General features: G+C 47.4%; 6 pseudogenes; 2 read left to right on the forward strand and 4 right to left on the reverse strand.

The window, feature by feature from the left end:
- Positions 1 to 4,018: 4,018 nt before the first annotated feature.
- LOC143937104 (5S ribosomal RNA) lies at positions 4,019 to 4,137 on the reverse strand (annotated as a pseudogene).
- A 3,720-nt stretch (positions 4,138 to 7,857) lies between these two features.
- On the reverse strand, positions 7,858 to 7,976 carry LOC143936661 (5S ribosomal RNA; annotated as a pseudogene).
- Positions 7,977 to 8,077: 101 nt separating this feature from the next.
- Positions 8,078 to 8,196, reverse strand: LOC143936368 (5S ribosomal RNA; annotated as a pseudogene).
- Positions 8,197 to 8,517: 321 nt separating this feature from the next.
- Positions 8,518 to 8,636, reverse strand: LOC143936854 (5S ribosomal RNA; annotated as a pseudogene).
- A 1,772-nt stretch (positions 8,637 to 10,408) lies between these two features.
- Positions 10,409 to 10,527, forward strand: LOC143936897 (5S ribosomal RNA; annotated as a pseudogene).
- A 3,818-nt stretch (positions 10,528 to 14,345) lies between these two features.
- LOC143936786 (5S ribosomal RNA) lies at positions 14,346 to 14,464 on the forward strand (annotated as a pseudogene).
- Positions 14,465 to 25,384: the final 10,920 nt, after the last annotated feature.

Consider the following 25,384-nt stretch of genomic DNA (forward strand, 5'->3'; position numbering starts at 1 on the left):
AACTTCGTCACTTTCTTCTGGCCATACAAAGGGCCCCCTACACTCCTAGAGACCTGACGCCCTATGAATCCATCTGTCACAAAAAGGAACCTGTGCAACACACCCTCTCCCTCCTGTACAACCTATTAAGTAGTCAGGAGGAGGAGTCGACCCCACCATTTATCCACAAATGGGAGATTGCATTTGGCATCACATTTACCCCACAACAGATAGGGAAGATCCTGACATTAGTACATAAAGCTTCCATCGCAAACCAATATCAAGAATCAGGATACAAGATAGTCTCACGCTGGTATAGAGTCCCATACCTTCTGAATAAAATGAATAGATCGATTCCGGATGTTTGTTGGAGGTGCAATTCAGATACAGGGACCATGGGACACATTTTCTGGGCATGCCCGGCCTTGAGGAACTTTTGGGTGGAGGTGACCGGGACAATAAAAACAGCCTGTTCGAAAATACAAAAAAACCCTCACGATGCAACTCCTGAACGCCGCCCGGGCCTGCATTCCCACACTGTGGAGGCAGCCTCAGCCCCCATCCAAGGTGCTGTGGTATTCCAAAGTCAATCATATTCTCCGGATGGAAGAATTGACCGCCACCCTTCACAACACTGAAGAGGCATTTAGTGTTACATGGAGGCCCTGGAGGTATTTTACTGGTACTTGAGACTACATTTGGGAGGTGAGCAGCGCCCCTGTCCCAGAAAACGACTGAACATCTAACGTTTACCTACGTAGGCCAAGTCTGCCCTGGGTGGCATTCCCCCCCTTCCCTTTTTGTCTTTATTTTTCTTTTTTTCCCTGCCGCCATCCCCCCCCCCTCTTCTCTCTCCGTCTTTGCACTCTCTTCTTCCCCCGTCCTCCCTTTTGACTATGCCTTGTCTCCTTACTAGCCTTTGGGACCCAGAAGAACCCCAGGGTTCTGGACACGACCGGCTCATATTTTACTCTGGTTCACGTAGGTCATGATAAGCTGGCTCGCTGTGGTCCCAGTTGTTCTCCATGATTACATTTGTCCGAACGGAGCTGCATTAGTTATACTGTACTACATGTCGGAGGTGGGGTTTCTCTCTTTTCTGCATGAAACTCTAGGACTCCCCTCTGAGAACCCAGAGTTATTTGGCTGCCTATTTTTTGTTAGCATGTAATTGTGACCCTGGGTCATGCTGTATGGTTGACTGTTATATTTATGTTGTTCTACTTATACTTAATAAAAGAATAAAACAAAAAAAAAAAAATAAGTCAATGCCAACAACTTAAAAAAAAAGCCTATGGCATCGAGAAATCCCAGGCGGTCTCCCATCCCGGTACTAACCAGGTCCCAACCCTGCTTAGCCTCTGAGACAGGGCTGGTGCAAGGATCGTTGACACCCTAGGCGAAAACCTAATTTTGCCACCCCCCCCCCGGCTGCGCCCATGACTCCACCTTACCCTGCCCTTGCTACACATGACCTATCTGACCCCTACACTGACCCCCTGACACATAAACTAATCCACCTGACTCCTACTTCCTGCACTACTCACATCACATTGACCCCTACACTGACCCACCTGCTAATTACACCGACCCACCTGGCACCTACACCAACCCACCTGGCACCTACACTGCCAATTACACTGACCATCGCGCTGACACCTACACTGACCATCACGCTGACACCTACACTGACCATCACGCTGACACCTACACTGACCATCACGCTGACACCTACCCTGAAAACACATACCCTGAAAACACATACCCTGAAAACACATACCCTGACACATAAAATGGCACTGACGCATACACATACACTGACACGACACATACACTGACACATTACACTGACACGACACATACACTGACACGACACATCACACTGGCATGACACATACACTGACACATCACACTGGCATGACACATACACAGACACATCACACTGGCATGACACATACACAGACACATCACACTGACATGACACATACACTGACATGACACATACACAGACACATCACACTGACATGACACATACACTGACACATCACACTGACATGACACATACACTGACACATTACACTGACATGACACATACACTGACATGACACATACACTGACACATCACACTGGCATGACACATACACAGACACATCACAATGACATGACACATACACAGACACATCACACTGACATGACACATACTCAGACACATTACACTGACATGACACATACACTGACACATTACACTGACATGACACATACACTGACACGACACATACACTGACACATCACACTGGCATGACACATACACTGACACATTACACTGACATGACACATACACTGACACATTACACTGACATGACACATACACAGACACATCACACTGACATGACACATACACAGACACATCACACTGACATGACACATACACAGACACATCACACTGACATGACACATACACAGACACATCACACTGGCATGACACATACACAGACACATCACACTGACATGACACATACACAGACACATCACACTGACATGACACATACACAGACACACCACACTGGCATGACACTGACACACATCACACTGACCTACCTGACTCCTACTTCCTGCATTACTCACACACAAACCCCCTCCATACAGCTCAATGGATCCATCCTCCTCCTTACCTCTGCTCTTTGATGCTGCCTTCAGCGACCATCATCCCACCGGGCCTCTCCGACTCCTCCGCACTGCCAGCGCCGTCCACCCGCTCCGCCGGGGCCACGCCAGCGCCATCCATCCGCTCCGCCGGGGCCACACCAGCGCCGTCCACCCGCTCCGCCGGGGCCACACCAGCGCCATCCATCCGCTCCGCCTCCATCATATCCCCGCCGGGACCAGGCCAGCGCCGTCAACCCCGCTCCATGATGTCCCCGCCGGGCAGGAGGTCAGCTGACCGACCTCTCGAAGCTCCCATCTCCGCCGAGCCCCGCCCCTCCGCTGCACTCACACAGACACACAGCGCAGCTCCAGAGGGACAGGCTGGAGCAAAGGAGTCCCGGAGCGGCGCTGTGAGATGAGTACGGTGGGGCGCTCAGCGGGAAACATGGGGGATTGGTGGCGCCGGTGGAACACCACAGGGGGGGCGAGAGAGCAGAAGAGGAGCTCACACTGGGCAGAGGCCGTAGTTGCGCCCTAGGTGGTAGTGCGCCCTAGGCGGCTGCCTACTTCGCCTAGTGGTAGCGCCGGCCCTGCTCTGAGATCAAATGAGATTTGGCTCTTTCAGGGTGATGCAGCCATAGTAGATTTTTTCAGGCACGCTCAACCCTCTTGACAAATGCCAAGATGGTCACCTTAGGAAACAAACAAAAAAAACAAGTCAACACCAACAACATAAAAAGAAGCCTACCGCACCTAGTATTTCCAGGCGGTCTCCCATCCAGGTATTAACAAGGCGCGACCCTTTCTAGCCTCTGAGATCAGCAGAGATTGGGCGCTTTCAGGGGGATGTGCCCATAGGCAATCTCTTTGGGCACTCTCATCCCTCTTGAAAAATGCCAAGATAGTCACCCTGGGAAACAAGCGAAAAAAAACAGGTCAACGCCAACAACATAAAAAGAAGAATACGGCACCTGGTATTCCAAGGCCGTCTCCCATTCAAGTACTAACTAGGCCCAACCCTTCTTAGCCTCTGAGATCAGAAGAGATAGGGTGCTTTCAGGGTGATGTGGCTGTAAGCGATCTCTTTAGGCACTCTCAACCCTCTTGACAAATGCCAAGATGATCCCTTTGGGAAACAAGCGAAAAAAACAGGTCAACACCAACAACATAAAAAGAAGCCTGCGGCATCTGGAAAACCCAGGCGGTCTCCCATCCAGGTACAAACCAGGCCCAACCCTGCTTAGCCTCTGAGACCAAACGAGATTGGGCGCTTTCAGGGTGTTGTGCCCATAGGCAATTTCTTTGTGCACTCTCAACCCTCTTGACACATGCCAAGATGGTCACCTTGGGAAACAAGGGAAAAAAAACAGGTCAACGCGACAACATAATGAGAAGCCTACGGCACCTGGTATTCCCAAGCTTTCTCCCATCCAGGTACTAACCAGGCCCATCGCTGCTTAGCCTCCGAGATCAGATGAGATTAGGCTCTTTCAGGGTGATTTGGCTGTAGGCACTCTCTTTGGGCACTCTGAAGCCTCTTGACAAAGGCCAAGATGGTCACCTTGGGAAACAAGCTAAAAAAAACAGGTCAAAGCCAACAACATAAAAAGAAGCCTATGGCATCCAGTATTCCCAGGCGATCTCCCAATCAAGACACTAACCAGACCAGATCCTTCTATGGCACCTGGTCTTCCCAGGCAGTCTCCCATCCAGGTACTAACCAGGCCTGACGCTGCTTAGCCTCTGAAATCAGACGAGATCGGGTGCTTTCAGGTTGATGTGGCCGTAAGCGTTCTCTTCAAGACACGCCTAACCCTCTTGACAAACGCCAAGATGGTCGCCTTGAGAACAACAGACAAAGCCAACAACATAAAAGGAAGCCTATGGGCTTACAGCGGACCTTAAAAGATGGGACCCACTAGCTCTGTCATGGTTCGGACGCTGTAATGTGTTGAAGATGAACGCGTTGCCACGACTTCTGTATCTACTACAAGCCTTACCTATCAAAATACCCCAGACTTTCTTTCATTCGGTTCGCTCAATCTTTATCAAGTTCCTCTGGCGCGGAAAACATATGCGTATTGGTAGGGCAATGCTATTGCGACCGAAATTGCGGGGAGGTATTGGCTTCCCGGACCCTGCTCTATATTACACAGCGAGGCACATGACACCGGTGGTTGACTGGTGCCGGTGTTCTGCCATATACTGTCCGGCCATGATATAGTGTCCGCTGTGTACTCCGAAGCTGAACGGCTCCTGCGCGGTGAGTGGAGGTGGTAGCCCCACCATCCAAGCGGACATAGGGTTGTGAATATTAGCCACTTCCCGACCAGCGCACGACGATGTACGTCGACAGCATGGCACGGGCAGGCATATTGGCGTACATGTACGTCCAATATTCGTTGCCGCCGTGCCATCGGGAGCGCGCCGCCGGCGGCGCGCTCCCACGCTGGTCGGGACCCCCGTGAGTCCGGTCGCGGGACCCGCGGACTCGATCGCCGCGGGCATCCCCGCGATCGTCTCACGGAGCGTCGGAAGTGAGGAAATGCTGTATAAACAACATTTTCTCATTCTGCCTAGCAACTAGTGACGCTGATCTCTGCTCCATGTGATTGGAGCAGAGATCAGTGTACACTAAATGAAAGCCCAACCCCCCCACAGTTAGTAACACTCCCCTAGGAACACTTAACCCCTACACTGCCACCCACTGGTTAACCCTTTCACTGCCAGTGTCATTTACACAGGAATCACTGCATTTATATAGCAGTGATTACTGTATAAATGACAATGGTCCCAAAAATGTGTCAAAAATGTCCGATGGGTCCCCGACAATGTCGCAGTCACAATAAAAATCGCAGATCGCCGCCATTACTAGTAAAAATAAAATAATAAAAAATTATTAATAAAAATGCTATAAAACTATCCCTATTTTGTAAACGCTATAACTTTTGCGCAAACCAATCAATAATCGCTTATTGCGATTTTTTTTACCAAAAATATGTAGACGAATACGTATTGGCCTAAATTGAGGGAAAAAAATGTTTTTTTATATATTTTTGGGGGATATTTATTATAACAAAAAGTAAAAAAATAATGCGTTTTTTTCAAAATTGTCGCTCTATTTTTGTTTATAGCGCAAAAAATAAAAACCGCAGGGGTGATCAAATACCACCAAAAGAAAGCTCTATTTGTGGGAAAAAAAGGACGTTAATTTTGTTTGAGAGCCACGTCGCACGACCGCGCAATTGTCAGTTAAAGCGACGCAGTGCCGAATCGCAAAAAGTGGTCTGGTCTTTGACCAGCAAATTGGTCCGGTCTGAAAGTGGTTAGAGGGCCCCTCGCAGGCGAGCTTTGCTCGCCACGCTTCGGGCTTGGCTTCGCTGCGCTCGGCTCTTTTATATTCTTACTCTATGTCCACTTGGATAGTGGGGATAGAACCTGTACTCAGTGCGCAGGTGCCGTTCATGCTCGCAATTTTTGGAATCTGTGTTGCTGTGTACTGCGCATGCGCAGTACACAGCGGACACTATCCGATGGGGGACCATATGTGATAAGACACCGGCATGGGGAACTGAAGCTATGGGTCAAGCTAGAGCAGGAGATGGCGCGGGTTCCACTGGCTGGTCTGCCTTGGGCGGGGAGGCCATTGGAGCCCTGTGTGACTACTCACCCATTAATTGGCCCCTCGCTCGCCGAGATGGATAGTTTTTTTTACCTTTCCCACCTGACTAACTTCCCTTCTCCTATGACCCCAATTATTGGACATCCTAGATTCCCTCCGGGCCTGTCTGACCAGGCCTTTACCAGGCAAGCCCCGAAAGGGCTTCTGAGAGCAGCCCTATTTCTTGGACCCACGGGCTTGATTCCCATGGGAACCATACTGCTAGAGCAAGTACCTGTTGCATTGGATAGCTGGAGAGCTAGACAGCTAATCCATTTCCTCGGATCACTACCTAACCATTCGTTCTTCTCTAGACAATTCCACCCCTTCAAGGAACTTTGCCTGGATGATGGCCCAATTCATGGTTCCCTCTCTAGGTCCTACCTAATCCTGACAGATGCACAATCCTCCACGGATCCACCCTTCCTAGCTAAATGGAAAAGGGACTTACAAACTACATTCTCCAAACCACAGAAGGACAGAATACTCTTTTTCGCCCATAAGTCGTCACTCTGCAGTAAATATCAGGAGATCTCATATAAGCTGATCACATGCTGGTATCGTACACCGGTGGTGTTGGCCAAAATATTCCCCGGTCAATCTGACCGCTGCTGTCGCTGTGGGCAACAGGCTGGCACCATTCTCCACATTTTCTGGGAATGCCCTAAATTACAAACATTCGGGCAGCCTGTCCTGAGACTCATCCACAAGTTCACAGACATTTCCTTAGCCAATGATCCCGCAGCAGTTCTTCTCAATCTAACTCCTATGTCGATAAAGCGTTATCATAAGTCCTTACTTAAACATCTCCTCAAGGCAGCTAGGGCCTGCATCCCAAGTCAGTGGAAAGAGCAATCTGCTCCAATGGTGACCCAGTGGTTCGCAAGGGTTAATGATATTGAACGAATGGAAGACCTGACTGCCACAATGAGGGATAAAACGGAGGAGCATGGGAACAGATGGTTCTACTGGACCCAGTTTCGCTTTTCGGAAGAATACCTCCGCGAGACATAGTAAGCTCATGGTGATCGTTGGAGATCGCTGTTCCAAACGTTGGACAGCTGATGAGCTGGTGAGCCGAGGGCGTCTCTTGCTCCCTGGGAGGGGACCCCATCCTATCCACTCTACCCACGACACCCCCTTACCCCTTCTTTTCCTTTTCTGCCATTTCCTTCCCCAATCTTCTCTTTCCCCTTCTCCCTCCTTTCAGTTCTACTATTTCCCTTCTTAACTCAAAAAAGGGAAAAGAAAATGGTATGTTCCGACCCCATTTGACTACTACACAATACTCTTCCTCTATCTATGGATATCTAAACTCTTCGAAGGTAGCAGGGCTAGTATCAATAATATTTTAAGTGGTAGAGGATCCCAACGAGATGGAGCTTTAATCTCATCTTGATATGACCGCAAAGCTGTACACGTGCTATTCTCCTCGGACTTCTTACCATTGGCTCTGATATCCATGCAATATGATCGTTTGTTTGTAACTATTTGTATCACACATTCTGTGAAGTTGCCTTTGCATTGTATGTCGCATACTACTAAATAAAAAAAAAAAAAAAAAAAAAAAAAGCCTATGGCATCTGGTATTTCCAGGCGGTCTCCCATCCAGGTACTAACCAGGCCCGACACTGTTTAGCATCCGAGATCAGACGAGATTGGGCGCTTTCAGGGTGATGGGGCCGTAGGTGATCTCTTTGGGCACTCTCAACCCTCTTGACAAACGCCAAGATGGTCACCTTGGGAAACAAGTGAAAAAAAAACCAGGTCAAGGCCAACAACATAAAAAGAAGCCTACAGCACCTAGTATTCCCAGGTGGTCTCCAATCCAGGTACTAGCAAGGCCCAACCCTGTTTAGCTTCTGAGATCAGAGGAGATCGGGCGCTTTCAGGGTTATGTGCCCATAGGCAATCTCTTTGGGCATTCTCAACCCTCTTGACAAATGCCAAGATAGTCACCTTGAGATACAAGCGAAAAAAAACAGGTCAATGTCAACAACATAAAAAGAAGAATACGGCACCTGGTATTCCAACGCCATCTCCCATCCAGGTACTAACTAGGCCCAACCCTTCTTAGCCTCAGAGAAGAGAAGAGATAGGGCTCTTTCAGGGTGATGCTGCTGTAAGCGATCTCTTTGGGCACTCTCATCCCTCTTGACAAATGCCAAGATGGTCACCTTGGGAAACAAGCAAAAAAAAAAAAACGAATCAACGCCAACAACATAAAAAGAAGCCTACAATAACTGGTATTCCCAGGTGGTCTCCCATCCAGGTACTAACCAGGCCCGACTCTTCTTAGCCTCCAAGGTCAGACGAGATTGGGTGCTTTCAGAGTGATGTGGCCATAGGCAATCTCTTCAGGCACTCTCAACCCTCTTGACAAACACCAAGATGGTCACTTTGTGAAACAAGCGGAAAAAAAACAGGTCAACGCGAACAACATAAAAAGAAGTCTACGACACCTGGTATTCCCAGGCGGTCTCCCCTCCAGGTACTAACAAGGCCTGACTCTTCTTAGCTTCCAACATCAAACGTGATCGGGTGCTTTCAGGGTGATGTGCCTGTAGGCAATCTCTTCAGGCACTTTCAACCCTCTTGACAAACGCCAAGATGGTCACCTTGGGAAACAAGCAAAAAAATAAAAATAAGTCGGAAGCTAGAGACAATACGGCCCGAGTCCTCAATTTAATCCATGCGGCGCATGTACAGGGAAGGCCCTTGCTTATGTTGTCAACGGACGTGGAGAAGGCCTTTGACAGGGTGGCCTGGCACTTTATGCAGGCCACCCTGAAACATATAGGTCCAATATATATATATATATCCAATGCAACAGGTACTTGCTCTAGCAGTATGGTCCCCATGGGAATCAAGCCCGTGGGTCCAAGAAATAGGGCTTCTCTCAGAAGCCCTTTCGGGGCTTGCCTGGTAAAGGCCTGGTCAGACAGGCCCGGAGGGAATCTAGGATGTCCAATAATTGGGGTCATAGGAGAAGGGAAGTTAGTCAGGTGGGAAAGGTGAAAAAAACTATCCATCTCGGCGAGCGAGGGGCCAATTAACGGGTGAGTAGTCACACAGGGCTCCAATGGCCTCCCCGCCCAAGGCAGACCAGCCAGTGGAACCCGCACCATCTCCTGCTCTAGCTTGACCCATAGCTTCAGTTCCCCATGCCGGTGTCTTATCACATATGGTCCCCCATCGGATAGTGTCCGCTGTGTACTGCGCATGCGCAGCGAGGCCAAGCCCGAAGCGTGGCGAGCGAAGCTCGCCTGCGAGGGGCCCTCTAATATTCACAACCCTATGTCCACTTGGATGGTGGGGCTACCACCTCCACTCACCACGCATGAAAATCTCCGAAGCTTCGTCTGCTCCGTACTGCGCATGAGCAGTACGGCGCAGACACTATATCATGGCCGGACAGTATATGGCAGAACACCGGCACCAGTCAACACCGGTGTCATGTGCGTCGCTGTGTAATATAGAGCAGGGTCCGGGAAGCCAATACCTCCCCGCAATTTCGGTCGCAATAGCATTGCCCTACCAATACGCATATGTTTTCCACGCCAGAGGAACTTGATAAAGATTGAGCGAACCGCATGAAAGAAAGTCTGGGGTATTTTGATAGGTAAGGCTTGTAGTAGATACAGAAGTCGTGGCAACGCATTCATCTTCAACACATTACAGCGTCCGAACCATGACAGAGCTAGTGGGTCCCATCTTTTAGGGTCCACTGTAAGCCCATAGGCTTCTTTTAATGTTGTTGGCTTTGACCTGTTTTTTTTGCTTGTTTCTCAAGGCGACCATCTTGCCGTTTGTCAAGAGGGTTGGGCGTGTCTTGAAGAGAACGCTTACGGCCACATCAACCTGAAAGCACCCGATCTCGTCTGATTTCAGAGGCTAAGCAGCGTCAGGCCTGGTTAGTACCTGGATGGGAGACTGCCTGGGAAGACCAGGTGCCATAGAAGGATCTGGTCTGGTTAGTGTCTTGATTGGGAGATCGCCTGGGAATACTGGATGCCGTAGGCTTCTTTTTATGTTGTTGGCTTTGACCTGTTTTTTTTAGCTTGTTTCCCAAGGTGACCATCTTGGCCTTTGTCAAGAGGCTTCAGAGTGCCCAAAGAGAGTGCCTACGGCCAAATCACCCTGAAAGAGCCCAATCTCATCTGATCTCGAAGGCTAAGCAGCGATGGGCCTGGTTAGTTCCTGGATGGGAGACAGCTTGGGAATACCAGGTGCCATAGGCTTCTCATTATGTTGTCGGCGTTGACCTGTTTTATTTTCCCTTGTTTCCCAAGGTGACCATCTTGGCATGTGTCAAGAGGGTTGAGAGTGCACAAAGAAATTGCCTACGAGCACAACAACCTGAAAGCGCCCAATCTCGCTTGGTCTCAGAGGCTAAGCAGGGTTGGGCCTGGTTTGTACCTGGATGGGAGACCGCCTGGGTTTTCCAGATGCCGCAGGCTTCTTTTTATGTTGTTGGTGTTGACCTGTTTTTTTCGCTTGTTTCCCAAAGTGATCATCTTGCCATTTGTCAAGAGGGTTGAGAGTGCCTAAAGAGATCGCTTACAGCCACATCACCCTGAAAGCACCCTATCTCTTCTGATCTCAGAGGCTAAGAAGGGTTGGGCCTAGTTAGTACTTGAATGGGAGACGGCCTTGGAATACCAGGTGCCGTATTCTTCTTTTTATGTTGTTGGCGTTGACCTGTTTTTTTTCGCTTGTTTCCCAGGGTTTTGGCATTTTTCAAGAGGGATGAGAGTGCCCAAAGAGATTGCCTATGGACACATCACCCTGAAAGCGCCCAATCTCCGCTGATCTCAGAGGCTAGAAAGGGACGCGCCTTGTTAATACCTGGATGGGAGACCGCGTGGAAATACTAGGTGCGGTAGGCTTCTTTTTATGTTGTTGGCATTGACTTGTTTTTTTTGTTTGTTTCCCAAGGTGACCATCTTGGCGTTTGTCAAGAGGGTTGAGCGTGCCTGAAAAAATCTACTATGGCTGCATCACCCTGAAAGAGCCAAATCTCATTTGATCTCAGAGGCTAAGCAGGTTTGGGACCTGGTTAGTACGTGGATGGGAGACCGCCTGGGATTTCTCGATGCCATAGGCTTTTTTTTTAAGTTGTTGGCATTGACTTATTTTTTATTTTTTGTTTTATTCTTTTACTAAGTATAAGTAGAACAACACAAATGTAACAGTCAACCATACAGCATGACCCAGGGTCACAATTACATGGTAACAAAAAATAGGCAGCCAAATTACTCTGGGTTCTCAGAGGGGAGTCCTAGAGTTTCATGCAGAAAAGAGAGAAACCCCACCTCCGACATGTAGTACAGTATAACTAATGCAGCTCCGTTCGGACAAATGTAATCATGGAGAACAACTGGGACCACAGCGAGCCAGCTTATCATGACCTACGTGAACCAGAGTAAAATATGAGCCGGTCGTGTCCAGAACCCTGGGGTTCTTCTGGGTCCCAAAGGCTAGTAAGGAGACAAGGCATAGTCAAAAGGGAGGACGGGGGAAGAAGAGAGTGCAAAGACGGAGAGAGAGGAGGGGGGGGATGGCGGCGGGGAAAAATAGAAAAATAAAGACAGAAAATGAGGGGGGGGGGGGAATGCCACCCAGGGCAGACATGGCCTACGTAGGTAAACGTTAAATGTTCAGTCGTTTTCTGGGACAGGGGCGCTGCTCACCTCCCGAATGTAGTCTCAAGTACCAGTAAAATACCTCCAGGGCCTCCATGTAACACTAAATGCCTCTTCAGTGTTGTGAAGGGTGGCGGTCAATTCTTCCATCCGGAGAATATGATTGACTTTGGAATACCACAGCACCTTGGATGGGGGCTGAGGCTGCCTCCACAGTGTGGGAATGCAGACCCGGGCGGCGTTCAGGAGTTGCATCGTGAGGGTTTTTTTGTATTTTCGAACAGGCTGTTCGGTCAAGTGTAGAAGGCACGCTGCTGGGTTGTCTGCGATATCTACATTTCTGAGAGTTTTTATCGTCCCGGTCACCTCCACCCAAAAGTTCCTCAAGGCCGGGCATGCCCAGAAAATGTGTCCCATGGTCCCCGTATCTGAATTGCACCTCCAACAAACATCCGGGATCGATCTATTCATTTTATTCAGAAGGTATGGGACTCTATACCAGCGTGAGACTATCTTGTATCCTGATTCTTGATATTGGTTTGCGATGGAAGCTTTATGTACTAATGTCAGGATCTTCCCTAACTGTTGTGGGGTAAATGTGTTGCCAAATGCAATCTCCCATTTGTGGATAAATGGTGGGGTCGACTCTTCCTCCTGACTACTTAATATGTTGTACAGGAGGGAGAGGGTGTGTCGCACAGGTTCCTTTTTGTGACAGATGACTCATAGGGCGTCAGGTCTCTAGGAGTGTAGGGGGCCCTTTGTATGGCCAGAAGAAAGTGACGAAGTTGATAAGCATTAAACAATTCAAGCGGAGGGTCAGAAAGCTCGGCGACAGTTTGCGTGGTCGGGAGCCCTCCCGAGGACCACACCTCTCCCAGACGCTGTTTCCCCACCACTGTCAACTGTCGCAGTTTATTGTTGGTAAATCCCGGTGGGAAGTCTGGATTACCTATAACCGGAGTCATTGGTGACGGCAGGGGAGCAATGTGTGTGCAGCGGAACAACCTCCGCACAACAGCCAATGTAGCTCCCACTACGGGGTGATCTCTGAGGTCTTTTGGTAGGGAGGACAGGAGCCACGGGGAGGTCAATAGGGGAATGGATCCATCCTCAATCTCCATCTCCACCCACTGCTTGTGTGGGCCATTACAATGCCAATCAACGACTCTCGCTAGCAGAGTCGCTCTGTTGTATTGTCTCAGATCTGGGAGACCCAGACCCCCCTTGTCCTTTGGTCTGGCAAGCAATTGCAAACGGGCTCTGGGCGGTTTGCGTGCCCAAATAAAGTCCCGGAGCAGCAGCTGCAGTTGTCTGAAAAAAATTGGGGGTAACCGGATCGGTAATGTCTGGAACAAGTATAAGATCCGCGGGAGGGCCGTCATTTTGAATGCATTACAGCGCCCGAACCGGGTCAGTGTTAAAGCATGCCAGTTTCCCAAATCAGATTTCAGTCTATTCAGGAGAGGGACAAAATTAAGCGGGGACAATTGCGCCAAATCCGCTGCGATGTCAACGCCCAGGTAACGTATAGATTTTTCAGCTCAGTAGAATGGAAAAGCGGAGCGTAGCCTCCTGGCCTCACCATCCGGGACCGATATATTCAATACAGCCGACGGTGCAATTGATTTTATAGTTTGATAGGCTGCCGTATCGCCGGAGAGCCGCGAGTATATTGGGAAGTGAAATGTGTGGATTGGAGACGAAAAAAATTAGATCGTCAGCGCATGCCGCAATTTTGTGGTGTGCCGTTGGTTTGGATATGCCAGTAATATTCGGGTCATTCCGAACGTGAATGTGGTTCCAGTGTCAGAATAAAAATTAGGGGAGACAGAGTACACCCCTGCCTCATCCCATTAGTGATGGGGAAAGAGTCTGAGCACTCTGAAAGCACCCAATCTCATCTGATCTTGGAGGCTAAGAAGAGTCAGGCCTGGTTAGTACCTGGATGGGAGACCACCTGGGAATACCAGTTATTGTAGGCTTCTTTTTATGTTGTTGGCCTTGATTCGTTTTGTTTTTTTTCCGCTTGTTTCCCAAGGTGACCATCTTGGCATTTGTCAAGAGGGTTGAGAGTGCCCAAAGAGTTCGCTTACAGCAGCATCACCCTGAAAGAGCCCTATCTCTTCGCATCTCTGAGGCTAAGAAGGGTTGGGCCTAGTTAGTCCCTGGATGGGAGATGGCTTTGGAATACCAGGTGCCGTAGTCTTCTTTTTATGTTGTTGACATTGACCTGTTTTTTTTTCGCTTGTTTCCCAAGGTGACTATCTTGGCATTTGTCAAGAGGGTTGAGAGTGCCCAAAGAGTTCGCTTACAGCAGCATCACCCTGAAAACTTGTTTTTTTTTTTTTGTTTGTTTACCAAGGTGACCATCTTGGTGTTTGTCAAGAGGGTTGAGAGTGCTTGAAGAGCTCGCCTATGGCCACATAACCCTGAAAGCAACAGATCTCATCTGATCTCAGAGACTAAACAGGGTCGGGCCTTGTTAATACCTGGATGGGAGACCACCTGGGAATACTAGGTGCTGTAGACTTCTTCTCATGTTGTTGGCGTTGACTTGATTTTTTTGTTTGTTTCCCAAGGTGACCATATTGGCGTTAGTCAAGGTTGAGAGTGCCTGAAGAAATCTCCTACGGCCACACCACCCTAAAAGAGCCCAATCTCATCTGATCTCAGAGGCTCAGCAGGGTTGGGACCAGTTTAGTACCTGGATGGGAGACCGCCTGGGATTTCCAGATGCCGTAGGCATCTTTTTATGTTGTGGCCATTGACCTATTTTTTTCCGCTTGTTTCCAAGGTGACCATCTTGGTGTTTGTCAAGAGAGTTGAGAGTGACTGAAGATATCGGCTACGGCCACATCACCCTGAATCTGTTCCATCTCGTCTGATCTTGGAGGCTAAGCAGACCAGCAGGCCTGGTTAATGCCTGGATGGGAAACCGCCTGGGAATACCAGGTGTCGTAGGCTTCTTTTTTTTTTTCATATATAATTTTTTCTCCAAATAGGGGAAGACGGTCCCCCGAGTACATAATGCAACAGAGAAATACAGAGCAAAAAGCAGCTGAACAATACTTGATACAGGTATATTCGCAACTGTGAGTCTGCCTTCCATCAATCACAATGATTCGAGGCACGGATAAAGTACTGTACCAAGATCCAGGGTCACACAAACCCCCAGGTCCCTCCGGCATAATCCATCCAGAGGGGGGTGTGGGGCCGTCATTCCCAATTTTCCACTCTTTCCAAAAGAGAGAGGGGGTGGAGGGGGTGAGAGATAGGGGAGGTAGGCAGAAAAGAGAAGGGTTGAAAGATCAGAAAAGGAGAAGAGGGGACGAGACACGATGGCAGCCACTGTCCAAGGGGCCAGTCAAGGAAAGCTCAGAGCACTAAGGCGATAGCAGGCGACATCCTTCCAGCAAGAATATAAAGGTATTCCAGATGTCTCAGGTTTTTTTTAAAAATTCTTGTATACCTTGTGATGTGAGGATCAAGTCCTCCATTTTTTTTAATGTCCTCTATTTTCCTAAGCCAGTGGGTAATGAAAGGGGGGGAACATTTTTTCCAATAGAGAGGGATGCAGGATTTCGCCGCATTTATCACATGCCGTAAAATAGATTTTTTTGTACTTCTTAAAGGGGAGGGCCACCCTGAAAAACAAAAAAATGTTAAAAATTACAAAAAATCTAAAAAAAAAAAAAAATGAAAAAAATTTTTTTTTTTTACTTACCAGAAATGCCTGTTGCTAGGCACTTTCTCCTAATCTTCCTCTTCCTCCTCCGCGGAGATCTTCTGTCTTCTGTCTTCGTCGCGGCGTCTTCTGGGTAATGAGTCGCGCTGTGTTCTGGGAACTGTGTGTTCCAGAACACAGCGCGTCCCATTCAGAAAGCGCTGCGGGACTCGCGCATGCGCAGTAGCTGCGGGACTCGCGCATGCGCAGTAGGAAACGGGCAGTGAAGCCATAAGGCTCCGCTGCCTGTTTCCCTTACAAGGGATGGCGGCGCCGGGACCCGAGAGCCGAGGGACGGGTCGGCCTCGGGCGGCCGACATCGCGGGCGCCCTGGACAGGTGAGTGTGTTTATTAAGTCAGCAGCTACAGTGTTTGCAGCTGCTGACTTTTTTTTTTTTTTTATAACCGGCCCTCCACTTTAATGGGAATCTGTGAATGGTGCAAGAGAAAGAATGCAGCCTCTTCCTGGATGGAGAAGTCTGTGAATTTTTGTGTTATGCATCGGATCTCTGTCCAGAAGTCCACCAAGCTGAGGCAGGACCAAAAAATGTGCAGCAACGTGCCCTCTTCTTCTCCACACCTCCAGCATATGTTCGAGGAAGAGGAGAAACATTTCTGCAGCTTTGATGGTGTCAAATACCACCTGGTGAGAAGTTTAAAATTCGTCTCCTGTATCTTCGTGCACAGCGAAATTTTGACAGCCAAAGTGATAATGCGTTGTCTCTGTGCTGGGGAAAATTAGCAATTAAGGTCCTTTTCCCAGTTGGACAGACAGGTTAAGTGTGGGTAATCTGTTTGAGAGAGAATGTGGGCCAAAGGGCCTTCGCTCCTGCATAGAGTCTCAAACTCCGACTGAGGGCGGGCGAACGTTTGAGGATTGGGGATGGAATGGAGAAAATGATGTAGTTGCGCCGCTCTCCAAAAAGGCAGTTGGAAAAGCCCTGTCGGATCTGTTAGGGTTGAGAAAGAAGGCCATTTTCCATCAATGACGAATTTAGACGCATTGTCTAGGTTGGAATTTCTAAGTGGGTCCCCAGTTCAAAGGTTGGATGGCCACGTATAGGGAATAGGGGGGAAGTCAAAGACGTGAGTGTGTTTTGGGTAGCGATCAGGTGACTGACTTTCAACTAAGCCCCTATAGTGGAATGTGACATAAATTCTGTGGGGGAATACTTATAGCACCACATGGCGCTTCTTAGCGGAATTCGGGAGTGAGCTTAGAAAGTTTGTTTCGATTCCAGTCCAATACATGCCCCAGATGGGAGGCCAGGTAGTAGCGTCGCAAGTTAGGGAGAACAAACCCTCCCTGTTGTTTAGACAATGTCAGCTGTGACCGCTTAAGTCTGGGATTTTTGTGGGCCCAGTTAAATTGAGTGAGCAAGGATTGAGCTTGCTTAAAAAACAGGACTGGAATCTGGATCGGGAGAGCTTGGAAAAGATAAGTAAATTTAGGGAGTATGTTCATTTTAATGAGATTGCATCTGCTGAACCAGGAATGGAGGCCAGAATGCCACCCATGAAGCAAACTGCGGATCTTAGTGACAAAGGGTGGGGGGAAGTTCAACATAAACGTACGCGCGATGTCCAGTGGAATGTAAGTACGTGAGTATATCTTACTTATCCATGCCAGCATCCGTTCACTCAGACCTATATGGCGAAGGACCGAGAACATTAATGTCCATTTGACCCGATCAAAAGCCTTCTCGGCATCAGTACTCATGAAAAGACAAGGGGTCCCAGATGACTTTGCTTTACGGATCAGGGTAAGCACCTTAGTGGTGTTGTCCCTATCTTCCCTGGTGGGAATAAAACCTAACTGGTCAATATGTATAAGGGACTACAAGTGATGTGCCAATCACGTGGCGAGGAGTTAGAGAATAGTTTTAGGACCGAATTTTGGAGGGAAATGGGTCTGTAGCTCCCACATAGGCCTGGGTCCTTGCCCTCCTTAGTTATCAACGAGATGTGAGCTCTAAGGTTATCCTCAGGAAAATAAATTCACCAAGCGCAGGCCGAGAATAGGGAGGAAGGTCTTAAAGTATTGTGCGGTATATCCGTCAGGGCCCGGAGCCTTACCCACCTTCGGAGGTCCCACGGCCGTCTGGACTTCTTCCAGTGTGATCGGGTCCTCCAAGTACACCCGTGATTCCGATGAGAGGGTTGGTAGACCAGAACCGGTTACATATCTGTCTATATTGTCCTGTCCAGACCCTGAATCGGGCAGGTTGTAGAGATCAGAGTAACATTTTTCAAAGACTTCGACTATTTGGGTTGGGGTAGAGGCCCTCTGGCCATTCTCATCTATCAACTGTGGTATGTAAGAGCCAAATTTCAACTCCTTTACCGACCTGGCTAAGATTTTTCTGCATGTGTCCTCTGATTCCTACGTCAGTTTACGACAAAACTGGAGTGCCGCTTTCGCTTTATAATGGAGTAGGACAGCAATATGGGTATGGAGTGTCCCCAATTCAATCTCTAAGGTCCGTAAGGGGGTATGTTTATGTTTCGCTTACACAGAGGCAAGTTCACGAAACAGATTAGCAAGCTGTTCCTTCCGTGTTCGTTTGATGCGCGCCCCGTGCCTGATAAGTACCCTGCGGAGTACTGACTTGTGAGCCTCCCAAATTATCCCCGGGTCACAGTCCTGCTTTAGTTTTCTTGGAAATAAAGGTCCAATTCCCTGGTCACATCTGCTAAAACTTCCGGTATCTGGAGGAGGCTCTCATTAAGGTGCCAGAATAGAGACCTAGGTGAGGGGTAGGGAGCGAGGAGCAAGAGGCAGAAGTGTCAACCGATGGCGAAAGGGGACATTAAAGTCCCCACCTAATATCAATTGGCCCTCCCGAAAGTCACATAATCTGTGCAGGGTAGTTCTGAGGAACGTGTCTTGGTGATCATTGGGAGCGTACACAGTGGCAAATGTAAAAAGGCGCTCTCCAATGTGGCCCCTAAGAAAAAGATATTGGCCCCCAGGGTCCACCAGAGAATCCTGGAGAACCCAGGGGAGCCTGCTAGAGATCAGAATGGAGAGGAGGGGTTAGTAGAGTGGTAGACCTTAGGGAAGGATCTCGACCATAGAAAGGGGAGGCTAGTATTTTTAAAATGTGTTTCTTGTATAAAGGCCACATCAGTACAGGATGTGTTCAGTTCTCACAGGAGGATCCACCATTTTTCAGGGGAGTTCAGTCCCTTAACGTTTAGAGAGGTGACCTTGACTGAGTCTGCCATCGCTCCTCGGGGAGGGGGAGGGGGACATCAGAGAAAAGCAAAGAAAGTTGAACCAAGGTAGGTTTTGGGTAGGTAATGCATGGCGGGAACTAAGGGGGAGAAAGGAAGGGCAAATGGAAGGAAAGGTAAAGGGAAAAAGAGGCCGGGCACCTCAACCCCAGGGGGAGAGGGAAATTAAGGGTTGTCCGCACTCAACAGTACAGGAAGGGTATACTAAAACAGCACAATTATGCTATAGCGCTTACCAGATGTACACTGGGTTTAAAGCGCTGTCCTACTTGGGTTATTGGGTAGACAGGTCGGAGAGGGAGCCCCCGAATCCTAGTCCCCCCAATCCCGGCAGTGGTAAATGTCACGTCTGATACCGGTATGCAAATAAAAGACAATCAGTAACATCAAAGAAACAAAAAACAATAGTATAACCAAAACAGAGGTAGAGCATATAACTGTCAGCACTGAGGGGTCTCCTCGGCTCGCCCCAAAAATTGGCATGCACGAGGGAGCCCGTCACAACAGAAAAGGCATCACAGAATGGGATCCACCACCCCCCGTCCCATACCCCTAAAGTACATGCAGTCCCCGGACAAATGCATTTCTCCCTTTGGCAGATTGTCCTCTCCTTACCCCCCTCTCCCCCGTCCACGGCCCGGGGGGAAAAGGGGCAGGGAAGGGGGGAAAGGGGGAGTGGAAGGGGGGAAAGGGGGAGTGGAAGGGGGAAAGGGGGAGGGAAAGGAGGGAAGGGAAGGGTGGGAAGGGGGGGAAGGGAGGGGGGAAACGGGGGAGAGGGGACAAACATGCAGAAATGTCAAGTCCTTTAGCGCACTCCCACCAGCAAACACCCGGACCCCATAAATTTCAACTCCTCCCCTCCATGGTCACCACATCAAGATGAAAGAGGAGCAGCCCTGGTCGGTGCATGGAAAATCCGGCAGGCAAGGGGCTGGGGCCACCATCCCTCCATCCAACGGGAGACTTCACCCGAGCAGCAGTCCTAGGGCCCGCCAATTAGTGTCTCTCCTGCATCGCCATCGGGGGCTGTGTAGAGCATCCAGAGGGAGGCTGGGACCGCCCAAACAGTAAGGGGTAAATCCTCCAGGGGGGTCCAGAGTCACCCTGGAGGGAAGCAGTGTCTCGTACCAATAGGCTCAATAAATAAGTCATCCAGGGTCCCCGAAAGCTGCAGAAGGCAATGTCAGCAAAGAGTAGGTGGGAGTCAGAGGGGGGGACAAGGGGCGCATCCAGGGGGAGGGGACACATATGCGGGAATGTCAAGCCTTTCCAGTACAGCGCATTAGGTATCACTCAGTCCCCCCAAAGTGCAACTCCCCCATCTAAGGTCAAGACTCCAGAATGGAAGATGAGCCGCCCTGGTCTGTACATGAAAGAACCTGCTGCCAAGGGGTTGGGGCCATCATCCCTTCCTCCAATGGGAGATGCCACCGGAATGAAAGCCCCGTGTCCTGTCAAGTGGTGCCCCTCTGACAATGTCGTTGTGGTATATGTGGAGCATCCAGGGAGAGGCAGGGAACACCCAAACAGTGAGGGGTAAAGCCTCCAAGGGGGACCGGTGTCAGACAGGAGGATAGCGGTGTCTTGTACAAGTTGGTTAATTAGACAAGTCATTCAGTGTGTTCCTGTGAGCAGCGGAAAGAAAGGTCGGTAAGGATTATGAATGGGTGGGGGCCAGGGAGTGCATAAAACTGCCACCAGATGTATAGGGGCAAGGGGATGAAACTCAGATCTGGTAGGTGGGGGCGGGGGTGAGGAGTGTCCCTCATATTACTCACGTTGGCCATACCTTGAAGCTGAGCGCTCTGCATACCCAGGACGTTCTTCTGTATAATCTAGCCTATCTGTATACATTAGCCTGTCTTTTGTACACATTAGTCGGTCCGCTGTATACACTAGTCTGTCTGTATACACTAGTGTATACAGATAAGCTAGATTATACAGAAGAACGTCCTGGGTATGCAGAGATGGAGGCTAGAGTGTATACAGACGGACTAGTGTATACAGAAGACCGGCTAGTTTATATAGGGAGGCTAATGTGTGCAAAAGACAGGCTAGTGTATACAAATAGGCTAGATTATAGAGAAGAACATCTTGGGTATGCAGAGAGAGAGGCTGGGTTACACAGAGAGGCTGGTGTATGCAGACTTGCTAGTGTATACAGACGGACTAGTGTATAGAGAGGCTTGGGTATACAGAGAGCTAATGTATAAAGAGCAGCTAGTGTATACAAAAGACATCCAAGGGTATACAGAGAGACTCGTGTATGCAGAAGACCGGCTAGTTTATACAGAGAGGCTAAAGTGTACAAAACACAGGCTAGATTATACAGAAGAACGTCCTGGGTATGCAGAGATGGAGGCTAGGGTATACAGAGAGAGAGACTGTGATACACAGAGAGGAAGGAGTATGCAGACTTGCTAGTGTATACAGATGGACTAGTGTATACAGTAGACCGGCTAGTTTATACAGAGAGGCTAATGTGTACAAAAGACAGCCTAGTGTATACAGATAGGCTAGATTATACATAAGAAGGTCCTAGTTATGCAAGAGATGGAGGCTAGGGTATGCAGAGAGAGAGGCTTGGTTACACAGACTTGCTAATGTATACAGACGGACTAGTGTATACAGAGTACCGGCTAGTTTATACAGAGAGGTTAATGTGTACAAAAGACAGGCTAGTTTATACAGATAGGCTAGATTATACAGAAGAACGTCCTGGGTATGCAGAGATGGAAGCTAGGGTATACAGAGAGAGAGAGCGAGGCTGGGTTACACAGAGAGGCAGGAGTATGCAGACTTGCTAGTGTATACAGATGGACTAGTGTATACAGTAGACCGGCTAGTTTACACAGAGAGGCTAATCTGTACAAAAGACAGGCTAGTGTATACAGATAGGCTAGATTATACAGAAGAAGGTCCTGGTTTATGCAAGAGATGGAGGCTAGGGTATGCAGAGAGAGAGGCTTGGTTACACAGACTTGCTAGTGTATACAGACGGACTAGTGTATACAGAGGACCGGCTAGTTTATACAGAGAGTCTAATGTGTACAAAAGACAGGCAATTGTATACAGATAGGCTAGATTATACAGAAGAACGTCCTGGGTATGCAGAGATGGAGGCGAGGGTATACAGAGAGAGAGGCTAGAGTATGCATACAGGCTAGTGTATACAGATAGGCTAGATTATACAGAAGAAGGTCCTGGTTTATGCAAGAGATGGAGGCTAGGGTATGCAGAGAGAGAGGCTTGGTTACACAGACTTGCTAGTGTATACAGGCGGACTAGTGTATACAGAAGACCGGTTAGTTTATACAGAGAGGCAAATGTGTACAAAAGATAGGCTAGTGTATACAGATAGGCTAGATTAGACAGAAGAACGTCCTGGGTATGCAGAGATGGAGGCTAAGGTATACAGAGAGAGAGGCTAGAGTACGCATACTTGCTAGTGTATACAGATGGACTAGTGTATACAGAGGACCGGCTAGTTTATACAGAGAGGCTAATGTGTACAAAAGACAGGCTAGTGTATACAAATAGGCTAGATTATAGAGAAGAACGTCCTGGGTATGCAGAGATGGAGGCTGGGTTACACAGAGAGGCTAGTGTATGCAAGCTTGCTAGTGTATACAGACGGACTAGTGTATACAGTAGACCAGCTAGTTTATACAGGGAGGCTAATGTCTACAGAAGACCGGCTAGTGTATACACATAGGCTAGATTATAGAGAAGAACGTCCTGGGTATGCAGAGATGGAGGCTAAGGTATACAGAGAGAGAAGTTGAGTTACAAAGAGAGGCTAGTGTATGCAGACTTGCTAGTGTATACCGGTGGACTAGTGTATACAGAGAGGCTTGGGTATACAGAGAGCTAATGTATAAAGAGATGCTAGTGTATACAAAAGACAACCAAGAGTAGACAGTGAGGATCGTGTATACAGAAGACCGGCTACAGAGAAGCTAATTTGTACAAAAGACAGGCTAGTGTATACAGATAGGCTAGATTATACAGAGGAAGGTCCTGGGTATGCAGAGATGTAGGCTAGGGAATCCAGAGAGAGACTGTGTTACACAGAGAGGCTAGAGTATGCAGAAGACCGGCTATTTTTTTTACAGATAGACTTGTGTATACAGAAGACAGTCTGGGGAATTCAGTGAGGCTAGTGTATGCAGAGAGGCTGGGACACCGAGACTATTGTAAAAAGAAGGCAGGCTAGTGTATATAGATTACGGGCACCTGTATACAGAAGACAGAGAGGCTAGTCTATATTGAGTGGCTAGATTCATGTATACAGAAAAGCTAGCGTGTAAAGAAAACAGGACTTTATTTTTTGCTAATGCAACTACTTCTGAAACATGTAAAATGCTTTTTTCATATTTTGGTGCTGTTACAAAGTGGTGTGTTGTCAGTGGTGATATCAATGTGACAGTTAATGTGGAGAACTACAACTATTCAAAATAGAGCAAAAGAGTGCTAAAGTTTATTTTGTTAAGTCATTGACTGATAGACGTTGAGTAATTGGCCGTTATTGGTTTGGCAGGACATGGTTTATTTTGATGTAAGATAGTTTTATTCTCTACTTATAGCCGAGTTTTACACGACTTTATTATTCGCATTATTCGCATTATTCATATATATTATGCAGAGTGTAAGTATTGCAGTGAGACGATATTGCTTTTAAAAGATTTGTATTATTATACATAGCATTGTTAGCAGACCAATAGGACAATTTACATGGCTTAATATTGCAGAGCGTAATTTATCAGGAAAGAGATCCAAAGCGTTAGTTGCAGTAGTTTCATAAATCTGAGAAATCGTTGCATTACTCTAAATTTAAAAGTTGTTCCGGTAGCACTGAAAAGACGATATTAGATGAGTGATCTACACATTTCGTTTACTATTTCACTATACCGGCTAAATGTTAATATGTTAATATGTGCTGCGTGTAAGGTAGAAATTAGATGGTTTAGTGTGAGCTGGTTTACCAGGATTTAGAGATAGTAATCTGTTTATACTAGTAATAAATATAGCAAAATAACTATAACGAGTTTAAGTGGAAATACATGAAATAACAGCAACAACGTGTGTAGGTTTTTATCAATCAAGTTAATTACGTGTCAGCAGCTAAATATTCTGCAATAGCAGAGATTAAGTATTGCAGTCGAAATGAGATCGGAAGCGATAGTTGCAGTAGCTCCAAAAAAACTGAGAAATCATTTCATTACTCTAAATTTAAAAGTTATCCCGGTAGCACTGAGTGGACTGATATTAGATGAGTGATCGTTCTAGTACAAATTCAGTTTCCTATAGCAGAGAGATACCAGTTACTGTGAGACGAGTAATTAAACTGTTCACGGTAGCATTGCATTACTCTTAACATGTGCAGCGTGTAAAGAAGCAATAAGATGGTTTTGTATTATCCTAAAATTAGCAGTATACGTAATAAAGGTGAGTAGGTAACCTGGATTTAGACATAGCAAACTCTATAATCTAATTTAGCAAAATTAGAAAGGATAATATTGAGACAGTATATACAGGTCGAGTTTAACTGGAAATACACAAAATATCTAGCTTACCTTTACATTGTTCAATAGAGCATTGCAAAGTAATACCAAGGCAGAATGTCGGAATAGCAATTAGATGAGATGATTGCTGTAATCATGAAATATCAGCAACGCCTAGGTTTCTATCGGATGAGAAAGTATAATAACTGGCAAAGTATGACATGGCAAAGAGACAAATTGCATTAGAGATGTGAGATGGACATGAAATGTCAATCCCCATTGGTTACTTACATGTAAACGCGGCTACATACAGCAAAGTGTGAGCTAAGCAGCTAAAGGGTATTTAAGAGTAAATTGACGTAGCTTGAAAATTCCAACGTGTAAATCGTTCCATTAATTATGTTACGCACGAAGACGGCTTACACTGACTGTTTTCCGTTTCCACTGGTCATCGGCATAATGTATCAGTAACCATGAACATTAATAGTGATAGACAGCTTACATTAGGATGTGAATGTAAAATGAATGTAAAATAGTTGCATTATGTGTTATTAATGTAATCAAACTGTATTGCTTTGCTTTGCTACTGCAACCACTTCTCAATCAAGTAAACCGTCCCACTGCTTTTCTCACATTTTACCGCTGTTAAAAAATGTGTTGCAAGTGTTATGTGTTACAAATGGTTCTCAGTGTGACAGTTAATGTGGAGAAGAAGTAATACACAAAATAGAGTCAGAAAGAGAATCCATTGCATAGAGGTAGCGAGAGATGGTTGCATTAATCTTAATGTGTAAAAGGTTTTAAAAAGATGGTTTTGTGTGACTTTTGCTTTAACGTAAAATTAGCTGTAGACATTATAACTTGTTACAATGATTTAGAGATAGTAATCTCTATAAAATAATAATAATAAGTATAGCAAAACAAATTAGGAAAATTTTGAGGCAGTATGTATAGGTCGAGATATAGTGAATACACAAAAGGGATC

The sequence above is a fragment of the Lithobates pipiens genome, unplaced genomic scaffold, assembly GCF_037356315.1.
Source record: "Lithobates pipiens isolate NorthernLeopardFrog02 unplaced genomic scaffold, aLitPip1_a1.2 Scaffold_28, whole genome shotgun sequence".
Lineage (NCBI taxonomy): Eukaryota > Metazoa > Chordata > Amphibia > Anura > Ranidae > Lithobates > Lithobates pipiens.